This window comes from Pseudophryne corroboree, chromosome 10, assembly GCF_028390025.1.
Source record: "Pseudophryne corroboree isolate aPseCor3 chromosome 10, aPseCor3.hap2, whole genome shotgun sequence".
Taxonomy (NCBI): Eukaryota; Metazoa; Chordata; class Amphibia; order Anura; family Myobatrachidae; genus Pseudophryne; species Pseudophryne corroboree.
In genome coordinates, this window is record NC_086453.1 from 269,976,770 (window position 1) to 269,993,054 (window position 16,285).

The following is a 16,285-nucleotide window of genomic DNA, read 5'->3' on the forward strand; positions in this document are numbered from 1 at the left end:
ACTCGGTTCTCAAAACGGCATCCGATTGGCTATCCAAAACACGTGACATCAGTGAGCCAATAAGATGCCGTTTTGAGAACCGAGTAAAACCGAGTAAAACCGAATCTGCTCATCTCTAACAACAAGTCCCTTACAGTGTTGCTGTGTTGTGCTGCATCAGAAAAGCAGTAGTGTCCTGGCCATCAGCCATCAGTCATTCCTGTGCCGCATAATGGGGGTCATTCCGAGTTGTTCGCTCGCTAGCAGTTTCTAGCAGCCGTGCAAACGGTAAGCCGCCACCCTCTGGGAGTGTATCTTAGCTTAGCAGAAGTGCGAACGAAAGTATTGCAAAGCGGATACAAAAAAAAATTGTGCAGTTTTAGAGTAGCTCCAGACCTACTCAGCGCTTGCAATCACTTCAGACTGTTCAGTTCCGGATTTGACGTCACAAACATGCCCTGTGTTCGGCCAGCCACGCCTGCATTTTTCCTGGCACGCCTTGCGTTTTTTCGTGCACTCCCTGAAAACGGTTAGTTGACACCCAGAAACGCCCACTTCATGTCAATCACTCTGCGGCAGCGATTGCAACTGAAAAGCTTCGCTAGACCTTGTGTAAAAATACATCGGCAGTTGTGAAAGTACGTCGCGCGTGCGCATTGCGCTGCATACGCATGCGCTGAAGTGCCATTTTTTTTGCTTCATCGCTGCGCAGCAAACATTTTCAGCTAGCGATAAACTCAGAATGACCCCCTTTGTGTTATAAATAATGGAGAACAAAAGTTTGGAGGATAAAATAGGGAAAGATCAAGAACCACTTCCTCCTAGTGCTGAAGCTGCTGCCACTAGCCATGACATAGACAATGAAATGCCATCAACGTCGTCTGCGAAGACCGATGCCCAATGTGATAGTAGAGGGCATGTAAAACCAAAAAGCCAAAGTTCAGTAAAAAGATACAAAAGACTTCCGGTTCCGGCTACCTAATGAGAGGCAGCTGAGGCAGTGAGCTCCGTTGCTGAACGCGCCCTGCCAGCTATTTCACGGCTCTGACAGCCTCCCCCACGGTGCTGCTGTTGCCCACTACTTAACCCGCCCTGTCCGCTGCATGGACAGATACCTTCTCCCGATGCCCAGCTACAAAAACCGCTCACAGAAAGAGAAAGAGCGGCGCCGGACAGAATCCAAGATGGCGCCGGACGCCAGCTCCAGCGTTACACCCGCTCCCCAGCCGATCCCCCTGCAAAACACCCTGACTCCTGAACCAGAGGTAGGCACTGAAATAGAGGGTAATACCCACGCTGGCTCCCCAGCAAATACAGAAATACCCCTACCACCACCTGGCACCCCAGTCACATACGGGGACATGATCGGAGCCATACGCCTAGCAATGGGCCCACTCCTTAAAGCACAGACAGCAGACATAAACAAACAACTCTCCCTGCTTACACAACGAGTTTTACATACTGAACACAGGCTGGGAGAAACTTTTGCGGACGTCGCAGAACTGAAGCAACTAACTACACGCCATGATAAGGAAATATATCAGCTACACAATAAGAAACAAGATCTTGAAAATCGATCCAGGAGACATAATCTCAGGATTATCGGGCTCCCTGACTTGCTACATGTCCGAGATAGATGTGAAGATATTATTATAGAGCGTGCACACAGAATAGGGCCGGTCAGGTCCCAAGAAGGAGCACGTCCTCGTGCAGTAATATTTAAAACCCTCAATTACTTGCACAAAGAACTGATATGGTCTGCCTCACGCAGACAGAGAAATATATCATGGGAGGGTCACAAGATATTGATCTTTCAGGATTACTTCGCAGAACTGACCAAAATGAGAAAAGACTTTGCTCCGATCTGTTCTCGTCTAATTCAGGAGAACCGTAAGTTTGCCCTACTATACCCTGCGAGACTACGTCTCTACAATGGCTCTACCTTTAAAGATTTCTTAACAGTATCAGATGCAGAAGCCTTCTTATCCGAGGAAGCTGACTCGCAGGGCTCCCAACGTGGAATGTCTGACTGTGACTGAAAGGAGCTCATCTACTACATACACACCTGACGCGATGCTGTTATGTATGACACGCACTACTACGAGTTAAACTTTCTGCACACTGTTTGCTCGGCATCGGTGGAACTACCCAGACGCCCCAGGCAGACATGCACTTGGAACGCTCTCAGGAATGACACTCGCATGTGTAAAATTTTACTTGTCTATAAAACTTTGAGAGTGAAATACCATAACACCGGGTTGGAATTTATGTTGTTTTACTAGCTAGGTGCGTTTGCTTAGGGGCAAAATATGCTCACGATTGTAACTTCCATATTTGGCAATACTCTCCACTTTGCCGGAAGTCATTACATGTTTGTATGGTTTAATGTTGTTTTTGTTACCCGAATTTATGTTTACCCCTGGATTCGTCTATTAGCCCCTCGGAAGGGCATTTTAGGTTATCGTCCCATGTCCCGCCCCATTTTGAACTATGATTTCTGCTGTGTCTGTGCTGGATACTTAGAAACGGGTCCCAACACGGGAACAGTAGGTCCTCACTTAAAAAACTATCATGCTGTGCTGCTCCCAACTCTGTGTTATCAATGTCTATTAGAATAGGTAGTTGGAATGTGGGAGGTATAAACTCCCCTGCAAAAAGGAAACGTATATTGATGTACTTAAATAGGCTCCACATAGATTTGCTGTTTCTCCAGGAAACGCACCTGATCCCTGGTCCTGAAACTCAATATGCTTAAGTGGAAGGTACTGGCTGCATCTTCCTATAACTCCAAATCACGGGGAGTTGCTATATTAGCAGCAAATCACCTTAGGATAGAAGTAACCGGGATCACACCTGACCCTTTGGGTCGATATGTGTTATGCCAGTTACAGTGCGACCAACAAAAATTTATTTGCCTAAATGTATATGCCCTATCGGTATACTCTATCTCCTTTTTTCAAACCATTATATCTTTTCTTACACCCTTTCTAGACACACCTATTCTCCTCTGTGGAGATTTTAACATTATCTCTCTCCCCCAGCTAGACAAGCAATTTCCCAGACTAGCTGGACATAATAAACTCCCTCAATTTGGAGTACCTGCTTTGGCACGGCAACTACTGTTGTTAGATATGTGGAGGGTTAAACACCCCACTGAGAGGGGATTCTCCTGCTTGTCGGCTGCCAGGGGGACGCTCTCACGAATTGATTACATGTTACTATCCAGCTCCTTACTACCCAGAGTGAAGGGGGTTGAAATGGAATCAATTTCCTTATCTGATCATGCTGTTATCTGGACAGACTTATTTCTGAGTAGAGAACAAAATGATTTTATTAATTGGAGATGTCCAGCATCCTTATCAACGTCCACTCCCTTGCAGCTGGCGGTGTCTACAGCCTGGGACCATTATGAAACAGATAATTCTACCACACTCCGCTCTAATCCCACGCTGTTCTGGCAGGCAGCTAAGGCCACTCTGAGGGGGGTAATTATCTCGCACTTGGTTGCTGGCAAAAGAACTCTCTCTGCAGAATACCTTACAGCCCAACAGTCTCTTAACACGGCATTCCAGGCCTATAAAAGTAACCCCACGATTGCCACTAAAAGAACTTATAAGAGAGCCACACAGAAATTTAATAATTTATTTGCACGCTTAGAATCTTCATACACATTTAAAGGGAGATGCAAATTTCACAGGTATGGAAATAAATCTAGCAAACTGATGTCAAATCTACTACTGGGCCAATGAGCGCCATCCACCATACATCCTTTCAGACAACAAGATGGTACCCTGACCTCATCTAATACACAAATAGCTGGGGTTCTACAAAACGTTTATGAATCCCTACATACCCCTCCCTTTACCACCCCCCAATCGTGCCAACATTCTGGGTAGACTTACCTCTCCCACAACTACCAAACTCCTGTCGCACACAGTTGACGGCGGATATCACAGTAGAGGAGGTTTTGGCGACAATATCGACACTGAAACATGGGAAGGCGCCTGGCCCGGATGGTTATACCTCCGATTTCTATAAATTACTATCCCCCAAACTAGCTCCAATTCTTACACTAGTTTACAATAATGTGTTGACATTGGGAACCCCCCCAAATTATTTTAATGAAGCTACACTGCGGATACTTCCGAAACCGGGTAGGGACTAGAGATGTGCACCGGAAATTTTTCGGGTTTTGTGTTTTGGTTTTGGGTTCGGTTCCGTGGCCGTGTTTTGGGTTCGAACGCGTTTTGGCAAAACCTCACCGAATTTTTTTTGTCGGATTCGGGTGTGTTTTGGATTCGGGTTAAATCTTAAATCATACAGCTTAAATCATAGAATTTGGGGGTCATTTTGATCCCAAAGTATTATTAACCTCAATAACCATAATTTCCACTCATTTTCAGTCTATTCTGAACACCTCACACCTCACAATATTATTTTTAGTCCTACAATTTGCACCGAGGTCGCTGGATGACTAAGCTCAGCGACCCAAGTGGCCGACACAAACACCTGGCCCATCTAGGAGTGTCACTGCAGTGTCACGCAGGATGGCCCTTCCAAAAAACACTCACCAAACAGCACATGACGCAAAGAAAAATGAAAGAAAAAAGAGGTGCAAGATGGAATTGTCCTTGGGCCCTCCCACCCACCCTTATGTTGTATAAACAGGACATGCACACTTTAACCAACCCATCATTTCAGTGACAGGGTCTGCCACACGACTGTGACTGAAATGACGGGTTGGTTTGGACCCCCACCAAAAAAGAAGCAATTAATCTCTCCTTGCACAAACTGGCTCTACAGAGGCAAGATGTCCACCTCATCATCATCCTCCGATTCATCACCGTGTACATCCCCCTCCTCACAGATTATCAATTCGTCCCCACTGGAATCCACCATCACAGCTCCCTGTGTACTTTGTGGAGGCAATTGCTGCTGGTGAATTTCTCCACGGAGGAATTGATTATAATTCATTTTAATGAACATCATCTTCTCCACATTTTCTGGAAGTAACCTCGTACGCCGATTGCTGACAAGGTGAGCGGCGGCACTAAACACTCTTTCGGAGTACACACTTGTGGGAGGGCAACTTAGGTAGAATAAAGCCAGTTTGTGCAAGGGCCTCCAAATTGTCTCTTTTTCCTGCCAGTATACGTACGGACTGTCTGACGTGCCTACTTGGATGCGGTCACTCATATAATCCTCCACCATTCTTTCAATGGAGAGAGAATCATATGCAGTGCCAGTAGACGACATGTCCGTAATCGTTGGCAGGTCCTTCAGTCCGGACCAGATGTCAGCATCAGCAGTCGCTCCAGACTGCCCTGCATCACCGCCAGCGGGTGGGCTCGGAATTCTGAGCCTTTTCCTCGCACCCCCAGTTGCGGGAGAATGTGAAGGAGGAGATGTTGACAGGTCGCGTTCCGCTTGACTTGACAATTTTCTCACCAGCAGTTTTTTGAACCCCTGCAGACTTGTGTCTGCCGGAAAGAGAGATCCAAGGTAGGTTTTAAATCTAGGATCGAGCACGGTGGCCAAAATGTAGTGCTCTGATTTCAACAGATTGACCACCCGTGAATCCTTGTTAAGCGAATTAAGGGCTCCATCCACAAGTCCCACATGCCTAGCGGAATCGCTCAGTGTTAGCTCCTCCTTTAATGTCTCCAGCTTCTTCTGCAAAAGCCTGATGAGGGGAATGACCTGACGCAGGCTGGCAGTGTCTGAACTGACTTCACGTGTGGCAAGTTCAAAAGGTTGCAGAACCTTGCACAACGTTGAAATCATTCTCCACTGCGCTTGAGACAGGTGCATTCCACCTCCTATATCGTGGTCAGTTGTATAGGCTTGAATGGCCTTTTGCTGCTCCTCCAACCTCTGAAGCATATAGAGGGTTGAATTCCACCTCGTTACCACTTCTTGCTTCAGATGATGGCAGGGCAGGTTCAGGCGTTTTTGGTGTTGCTCCAGTCTTCTGTACGTGGTGCCTGTACGCCGAAAGTGTCCCGCAATTCTTCTGGCCACCGACAGCATCTCTTGCACGCCCCTGTCGTTTTTTAAATAATTCTGCACCACCAAATTCAAGGTATGTGCAAAACATGGGACGTGCTGGAATTGGCCCAGATTTAATGCACACACAATATTGCTGGCGTTGTCCGATGCCACAAATCTACAGGAGAGTCCAATTGGGTTAAGCCATTCTGCGATGATCTTCCTCAGTTGCCGTAAGAGGTTTTCAGCTGTGTGCGTATTCTGGAAAGCGGTGATACAAAGCGTAGCCTGCCTAGGAAAGAGTTGGCGTTTGCGAGATGCTGCTACTGGTGCCGCCGCTGCTGTTCTTGCGGCGGGAGTCAATACATCTACCCAGTGGGCTGTCACAGTCATATAGTCCTGAGTCTGCCCTGCTCCACTTGTCCACATGTCCGTGGTTAAGTGGACATTGGGTACAACTGCATTTTTTAGGACACTGGTGAGTCTTTTTCTGAGGTCTGTGTACATTTTCGGTATCGCCTGCCTAGAGAAATGGAACCTAGATGGTATTTGGTACCGGGGACACAGTACCTCAAACAAGTCTATAGTTGGCTCTGCAGTAATGATGGATACCGGAACCACGTTTCTTACCGCCCAGGATGCCAAGGCCTCAGTTATCCGCCCAGGATGACTGCTGTGATATTTCATCTTCCTCGCAAAGGACTGTTGGACAGTCAATTGCTTGGTGGAAGTAGTAAAAGTCGTCTTACGACTTCCCCTCTGGGATGACCATCGACTCCCAGCAGCAACAACAGCAGCGCCAGCAGCAGTAGGTGTTACACGCAAGGATGCATCGGAGGAATCCCAGGCAGGAGAGGACTCGTCAGAATTGCCAGTGACATGGCCTGCAGGACTATTGGCATTCCTGGGGAAGGAGGAAATTGACACCGAGGGAGTTGGTGGGGTGGTTTGCGTGAGCTTGGTTACAAGAGGAAGGGATTTACTGGTCAGTGGACTGCTTCCGCTGTCGCCGAAAGTTTTTGAACTTGTCACTGACTTATGATGAATGCGCTGCAGGTGACGTATAAGGGAGGATGTTCCGAGGTGGTTAACGTCCTTACCCCTACTTATTACAGCTTGACAAAGGCAACACACGGCTTGACACCTGTTGTCCGCATTTCTGTTGAAATACTTCCACACCGAAGAGCTGATTTTTTTGGTATTTTCACCAGGCATGTCAATGGCCATATTCCTCCCACGGACAACAGGTGTCTCCCCGGGTGCCTGACTTAAACAAACCACCTCACCATCAGAATCCTCCTTGTCAATTTCCTCCCCAGCGCCAGCAACACCCATATCCTCCTCATCCTGGTGTACTTCAACACTGACATCTTCAATCTGACTATCAGGAACTGGACTGCGGGTGCTCCTTCCAGCACTTGCAGGGGGCGTGCAAATGGTGGAAGGTGCATGCTCTTCACGTCCAGTGTTGGGAAGGTCAGGCATCGCAACCGACACAATTGGACTCTCCTTGTAGATTTGTGATTTCGAAGAACGCACTGTTCTTTGCTGTGCTTTTGCCAGCTTAAGTCTTTTCATTTTTCTAGCGAGAGGCTGAGTGCTTCCATCCTCATGTGAAGCTGAACCACTAGCCATGAACATAGGCCAGGGCCTCAGCCGTTCCTTGCCACTCCGTGTGGTAAATGGCATATTGGCAAGTTTACGTTTCTCCTCCGACGATTTTATTTTAGATTTTTGAGTCCTTTTTTTACTGATATTTTGTGTTTTGGATTTTACATGCTCTGTACTATGACATTGGGCATCGGCCTTGGCAGACGACGTTGATGGAATTTCATCGTCTCGGCCATGACTAGTGGCAGCAGCTTCAGCACGAGGTGGAAGTGGATCTTGATCTTTCCCTATTTTTGGAACCTCAACATTTTTGTTCTCCATATTTTAATAGGCACAACTAAAAGGCACCTCAGGTAAACAATGGAGATGGATGGATACTAGTATACTTATGGATGACGAGTGACTGACGACACAGAGGTAGCTACAGCCGTGGACTACCGTACTGCGTCTGCTAGTATAGAGATGATAATGATATAAAAAATATATATATATATCACTACTGCAGGTATATATATAATATAATGACGGACCTGCTGGACACTGTCAGCAGACTCCTAAACTACTAGTATGAAGAAGATAGAAAAATAAACCCCACCACAGGTAGGTATACAATTATGGACGAGCACTGACGACACAGAGGTAGCTACAGCCGTGGACTACCGTACTGCGTCTGCTAGTATAGAGATGATAATGATATAAAAAAAATATATATATATATCACTACTGCAGGTATATATAATATAATGACGGACCTGCTGGACACTGTCAGCAGACTCCTAAACTACTAGCATGAAGAAGATAGAAAAAAAAAACCCACCACAGGTAGGTATACAATTATGGACGAGCACTGACGACACAGAGGTAGCTACAGCCGTGGACTACCATACTGCGTCTGCTAGTATAGAGATGATAATGATATAAAAAATATATATATATCACTACTGCAGGTATATATAATATAATGACGGACCTGCTGGACACTGTCAGCAGACTCCTAAACTACTAGTATGAAGAAGATAGAAAAATAAACCCCACCACAGGTAGGTATACAATTATGGACGAGCACTGACGACACAGAGGTAGCCACAGCCGTGGACTACCGTACTGCGTCTGCTAATATAGAGATGATAAAGATGATAGAGATGAACAAAAAAAATATAACACTACTGCAGGTAAATATTTATATAATATAATGAATGACGGACCTGCTGGACACTGTCAGCAGAATGCGTTTATAGAATTAAAAAAAAAAAACACCACAGGAGTGTTTAACTTTTTCTGGCAGACAATATACTGGTGGTCACTGGTCAGTCACACTGGCAGCAAAAGTGTGCACTGTACTCCTGCTATAACTGCACCCCAGTCTCCCCCACAATTCAGCTGTGTGAGCAGTGAGCACTCAGCACAGTCAGATATACATAGATGATATTATCATGCAGCACACTGAGGCTGAGCACAGATATGGTATGTGACTGTGTATCGTTTTTTTTCAGGCAGAGAACGGATTATATTAAATAATAAATAAAACTGGTGGTGGTCACTAGTAACTATCAGCAAAACTCTGCACTCTGAGTACTCCTAATGCTCCCCAAAATTACTAAGTTAGTAGTAAATCAACTCAAGTGTCTCTATCTATTCTAACGGAGAGGACGCCAGCCACGTCCTCTCCCTATCAATCTCAATGCACGTGTGAAAATGGCGGCGACGCGCGGCTCCTTATATAGAATCCGAGTCTCGCGACAGAATACGAGCCTCGCGAGAATCCCACAGCGGGATGATGACGTTCGGGCGCGCTCGGGTTAACCGAGCAAGGCGGGAAGATCCGAGTCTGCCTCGGACCCGTGTAAAAAGGCTGAAGTTCGGGGGGGTTCGGATTCCGAGGAACCGAACCCGCTCATCTCTAGTAGGGACCTGTCTGATCCCGGTTCATATCGACCGATATCGCTCCTAAATTTGGATTACAAGATTCTGACCAAGATTCTGGCGGAACGCTTAAAACTAGTATTACCCCTGGTGGTTCACCAGGACCAGACGGGCTTCATCATGGGATGGAACTCTGTGAATAATATCTGGAGGGTGCTGGCCGCGGTACAGGACTCCCAGTGCGCCACGTCCAAAGTGCCACGAGCAATTCTATCCCTGGACGCTGAGAAAGCCTTTGACATGGTGCACTGGGATCACTTATATGACTCCCTAGCCAGGTTCCACTTCCCCGAAAAATTTATACAGTTTATTAAAACTTTATACACTCTCCCTACCTCTAGGATCATATGCAACGGACTGATGTCAGCGAGCTTTAAGATCAGACGGGGAACCAGACAGGGATGCCCACTGTCACCTTTACTATTTGCCCTCGCCCTCGAACCACTAGCTGTCGCCCTCAGACAATCCCCCCTATATCAAGGCATTATGATGGGAAGCACAGACCTCCGCTTATCATTGTTTGCAGATGATATGTTACTTTTTCTATCCTATCCAACCCACTCTATCCCGACAGCACTTAATATCATTCATCAATTCGGAGAGTTTTCCGGTTATAAAATAAATGTCAATAAATCGGAGCTCCTTGTACTGAATGGCCCTAGACCTACCCTCCCAATGACTGACAACTTGAGCACTATTAAGGTAATGGACTCTGAACTTAAATATCTTGGAATATACATACCAGATAGAAAAGAATCCCTCTATAAGCTAAATTACCCCCCAGTGATCGCATTCCTGGAACAATCCTTGACACGATGGCATAACTTACCCTTATCACTGCTGGGTAGAATCGAAGTCATTAAAACAGTGATATTCCCTAAATTGACATACATAATGCAAATGCTACCCATCAAATTGACAGGGAAAGACATGAAACGTATAATGTCCGCATGTAGCAAATTCTTATGGAAATCTAAAAAACCCCGGATCTCATTGATAAAATTACAACTACCCAAAACGAAAGGAGGATTGGGACTTCCCAATCTTGCCAATTACTCACGAGCGCTCTTGCTGAGATATGCCCTTGACTGGCTGACGGAACAGAATATTTACACTAATGTAACATTGGACAGTACTGTTTTAGCCCCATTCTCCCCAGGAGCACTTCTACACACCCCCAAATCCCACATACCGGCACACATATATAACAAATTGATATTCAGAGATACCTATGAAGCCTGGTGGTTTGTAAATGAGAAATTACACCATAACCACCACAATTCTCCTTGGTTACCTATATGGGGAAACCCAATGTTTACTCCGGGATTGGAAAACCCAGTTTTTCAACGCCTTCGGACAAAAGGCCTTAAAGCGATTGCCCAAGTATTTGATCCAGGAGGCGTATTGATGTCTTTTCAGGATCTTCAAAATATATATGGTATTCCAGACTCCTATCAGTTCTCCATCCTACAGTTATTTCATTACATACACTCACTCCCCCCTATGACCTCCTCTTCCCCCTCAGTAGACCCCCTGTTACCCATCTTCTCTAAGTTTATCAAGAAATGTTATAAACCTAAAGATATATACTTAAAACTTATGGAACCATTTCATGCTCAGATTTGGCAAAAGATGACTGACACCTGGAGTAGAGATATACCTTTATTACAGGATAGCCATACAATATTCAAATATTATACACAGACACTTCGTGTTGTTCAATCTTCAACCCTCCAGGAAGTACACGCAAAGATACTGTATAAGGCATATGTGTCCCAGAGCCAGAGAAGTCATTTTGTCCAAGTAGAAACGGGAAGATGCCCGAAGCGTGGGTACTATTCGGCCACCTTTTATCACAATCTCTGGTCCTGTGGTCACATAAAAAAGTTCTGGTATAAAATTGTGGGATATATTAATACATCCTTCTCCATATCAGCTACATTAGACCCAATAGCATTGCTGTTTGCCAACTTTGAGAAATGGGATATCCCCATGCCACAGAGAAAGATGATACCTTTTTTGATGATCTTGGTCACGGTAGCAAAAAAGGTGATCCTCAATAACTGGATATCCAGACACACACCGAGCCTAATGGAAGTAGAAAACCTCCTAGCTCAATATATGTCTTATGACAAATGTATTGTTTCCACGGGCTCTTCTACTGAGACTGCACGGTTTCTTAAGAAATGGGAACCGTTTATCTACACAACTTCCCCCACACTATAGCCTCCCCACACTGAACTTCTATGATAGGCCAACAAGAAAACATCACAAATCTCTCCAATCTGGGGGAGACACAGTAATAATATCAGATGTACAGACACAATTATACTTTATTGAGACATGAGACTTGAAATATTCTTAACTAGACGATTGACTAAACTAACCTATCCCCCATCCTTTTCCCAGTTTGTTCCCCCCCCACCACCCCAACCTTTCTTCCCTTGTTGCTCTCACTTGTTAATCCTCTCTCCAGAGTCTCTTATGATATATGTAAAAGATTCTGGACGCTTCCATGGAGAAAGTGAAATGTATATGTCTCAAATATCATGCAATATACTGAACCGGACAATGCCACCCAACATTACCCCTGGGGCCAATATATGTCTTGGTAACTACAATAGAGAACTATTACTGATTCTAGTTGGAGGCTCGTATCGTTGACCTTTCCTTTCTTATGCGGATAATTTGATTAGATAACTCCTGTGTACAATGTAAATTCTTTCATTATACATTCTCCATGTTCTGTAATGCATTTTTTCAAATAACAAAATTCAATAAATATATTTTGAAAAAAAAAAAAAAAAAAAAGATACAAAAAAAGAAATTTAAATTGTCTGAGGAGAAACGTAAACTTGCCAATATGCCATTTATGACACGGAGTGGCAAGGAATGGCTGAGGCCCTGGCCTATGTTCATGACTAGTGGTACAGCTTCACATGACATTAGAAGCCCTCATCCTCCCACTAGGAAAAGTAAAACAGTTCAGTGGCAAACGCAGGATTTGCATGGGGGGGTTTCCAGAACTGGGTGGAGCCAATCACGGGGGTGGGGACTGGGGTGACCCAGTATATGCTGGATCCATAAAACTAGTGTGTGTATGTGTGTGTGTGTGTTTATATATATGTATATATATATATATATATATATATCCCATCTAAAGAAGGCGGCACTCAGAGACTTGAAGGTGCAAAAGAATATTTAGTAAACAAGCTGCAGATTTACACGAACGTTTCGGGGCGCGCAGCCCCTTCATCAGGATGATGAAGGGGCTGTGTGGCCCGAAACGTTGATGTAACTCTGCAGCTTGTTTACTAAATATTCTTTTGCACCTTCAAGTCTCTGAGTGCCGCCTTCTTTACATGGGATAGTGATGGAGGTGGAAACCTCATAGGATGGCACCTGAGCCAGAAAGCCCACGGAGGCCTTCGGAGTGCCGGCTACTACAAGGGTATCTATATATATATATATATATATATATATATATATATATATATATATATATACACACACATACATAAACACATATACACAGCATATTGCACATGCATACATACATATATATATATATATATATATATATATATATACACATACAGTACACATATATATACACATGTATATATCATATGTGTGTGTGTTTATATGTATGCATGTATATACATGTGTATATATGTATGCACATGGATATATATGTACTATAATTAAAATAAAGTAAACTTTTACTGCACTTACAAGTGCCACCAGGAAGACAGCAGGCTGCAGAAGACGCTAGACAGCCATTAATAATACTCATGCAGCTAAAAAAAAAAACATTTTTTTTTTTTAGTGGAGGGGGGTTTCTGGGTGCTCGGAAACCCCCCCCCCCCCTGGGTGCGCCACTGCAGTTAAGCTAGAAAGAGCACAGAAAAGAACTGTGCATTTTGAGATGGCATCACAAATCCCCAAGGAGAGTTCAAGTGTGTCGGCAGTTGCGATGCCTGACCTTCCCAACACTGGACAGGAAGAGGTGGCTCCTTAACTCATTTGCACGCCCCCTGCAAGTGCTGGAAGGAGCACCCACAGTCCAGTTCCTGATATTGAAATTGAAGATGTCACTGTTGAAGCACACCAGGATGAGGATATGGGTGCTGCTGGCGCTGAGGAGGAAATTGACAAGGAGGATTCTGATGGTGATGTGGTTTGTTTAAGTCAGGCACCGGGGGAGACACCTGTTGTTTGTGGGATGAAGAAGACCATTTTGATGCCTGGGCAAACTACCAAAAAAGCCACCTCTTCGGTGTGGAATTATTTCTCCACAAATCCGGACAACAGGTGTCAAGCAATCTGTTGCCTCTGTCAATCTGTAATAAGTAGGGGTAAGGATGTTAACCACCTAGAAAGATCCTCCCTTATACGTCACCTGCAGCGCATTCATCAGAAGTCAGTGTCAAGTTGTGAAACTTTGGGTAAGAGCCTAAGCAGTCCAATGACACCTAAATCCCTTCTTCCTCTTGTACCCAAGCTCCTGCAAGCCACACCACCAACTCCCTCAACGTCAACTTCCTCCTCAGTCAGGAACATCAGAAGTCCTGCAGGCCATGTCACTGTCAAGACTGAGGCGTCCTCTCCTAACCGGGATTCCTCTGGAGGATCCTTGAGTGGTACGCCTGCTGTTGCTGCCGCTGCTGTTGTTGTTGTTGCTGCTGGGAGTCAATCATCATCCCAGAGGGGAAGTCGGAAGACCACTTGTACTATTTCCAGTAAGCAATTGACTGTCCAACAGTCCTTTGTGAGGAAGATGAAATATGACAACTGTCATCCTTTTGCAAAGTGGATAACTGAGGCCTTGACAGCTATGTTGGTGTTAGATGTGCGTCCGTTATCCGCCATTAGTTCAGTGGGACTTAGAGAATTAAAGGGATATATCAAAAAAGAAAGATAACCCAGCGCAAGCTGATGATATTCAAATATCTGCAGCCTCTAAAGTGGGTATGCTCCTCCCACAAAATGACAAAAAGACTAGAAAATTTCCTTCCACAAGTGAAAAGAAAGTAGAGGCGCTGATATGAGAATATTATTAATACACACGTCTATGACAATATATATATAATTAATAATTTTTTATTTTAAGCAATAAAAACAATTATTTATATTAATATTAGTACCAGCCGGTAAATACATTAAATGCTTTACATAATTTGTATAATTCTTAAAACTGAGTGATATAAAACAAATTCGTTCCTATATAAAAAAATAAATATTTGTCAGAATGTCCTTTATAGCAGACAATTATCAAGGCATTTGGGATCTATTGCACTGATGTATATACCCAGCTCAATGATAATAATCCCTCTTCCCGTCCGCTGGTAGCAGTTCCTTTTAGTGCGGACTATCTGGAAGTGGGGTATATTCAAATACTGGGCTATCTTGTGTGCAATATTTAAACTGGATGTTGGTATACCCAGTACAGTTCGCTTATAAGGCAGTCTCTTTATTTATTAAAGTGCAGGGGAGGCACAATTTTGCTTTTTTGTGCAAGTGGTGGTTTTACTTGATAGTGCGAGAGCTGTATGGCAATAATTCCATTTCTATGAGGTGTATAATGAAGTGCTCACCTCGTCCTCTCCTCCGGAACACACACCACTTCCAAGCTTGGGTGCCGACACTGCCTCCAGCGCTAATCTCTCCCACAGCCGCTTCTCAGTCTGCTCCCTCTGAACTGCGGTGTCAGACTCTAGGCCGCACGCTGCTTGGAGCCACAGCTGTCTCCTGATTGTTTCTCTCTGTGGCTGCAGTATCGATCTCCACACTGCCCATATGCCGCGCGGTGGTTTGCTGTACCCAGCGCCGCTTCTCCTCATATATCCACAACTTTTTAGCCGTAGGAGGCAAATGGATGGAATAGATGAAATACCGGCTTTTGATAGAGAATGTAGAAAGGTTTACGCGTTTCTCTGCCTTTGAATCAACTCGGCAGCTTCCTCAGAACCTAGTGAGGATTTATATATGTATATGTATGATGGCATCTATTCTGCTCTAGTTGGATTTTTCTCTCTGTTAACATATATACAATTAAAATAAAAAATATATATGCATGCTGGTACTGCTGACGAGTTTGTGTATATATATATATAGGAGATCCCTAGAGATATATATATACTATATAACCATTATATAGATTTATTACACTACTATAGTAATAAATTGATATATCTATATCAGGTTTGTTTTCTCTCTCTTCCCCGTCTTTTTCCTTTCCCCCTTTTCCCCTTGTTTTTTGAAACCTACTATACATACTAAAATTGGGTAGAGTTTCTAAATATTCTAATGTTTTATTACTTCACCTCTGCTAAACTAACAACTAGTAATTTATGGTGTCTATAAAAAAGGATTAGTAAGTGTGAACATATCTCAATGGAGCCATAAAATACACCATGAAATATTTTTGTGATTTTAATGTACTTATCGTTCTAAGCAATAAGAGGCTGTCTGCATATGTAGGGGTTAAAATAGGAGAGGTTTAATTAAACCCCATACAGGTGTATTGAATTGTCAAAATGCTTAAAAACATACTCCTATGCAGACAACCTCACTAGGTTCTGAGGAAGCTGCCGAGTTGATTCAAAGGCAGAGAAACGCGTAAACCTTTCTACATTCTCTATCAAAAGCCGGTATTTCATCTATTCCATCCATTTGCCTCCTACGGCTAAAAAGCTTGTGGATATATGAGGAGAAGCGGTGCTGGGTACAGCAAACCACCGCGCGGCATATGGGCAGTGTGGAGATCGATACTGCAGCCACA

At 44.2% G+C, this 16,285-nt stretch overlaps 1 long non-coding RNA gene across 1 annotated transcript in view; it reads right to left on the reverse strand.

Annotated features, from left to right (window-relative positions):
- Positions 1 to 11,150: 11,150 nt before the first annotated feature.
- The window catches only part of LOC134966491 (uncharacterized), an 81,856-nt gene continuing 76,721 nt past the window's right edge, over positions 11,151 to 16,285 (reverse strand). The window contains exon 3 of the long non-coding RNA XR_010188657.1: positions 11,151 to 11,369. This is a non-coding gene — a long non-coding RNA (uncharacterized LOC134966491). The remainder of the gene's footprint in view (positions 11,370 to 16,285) is intronic.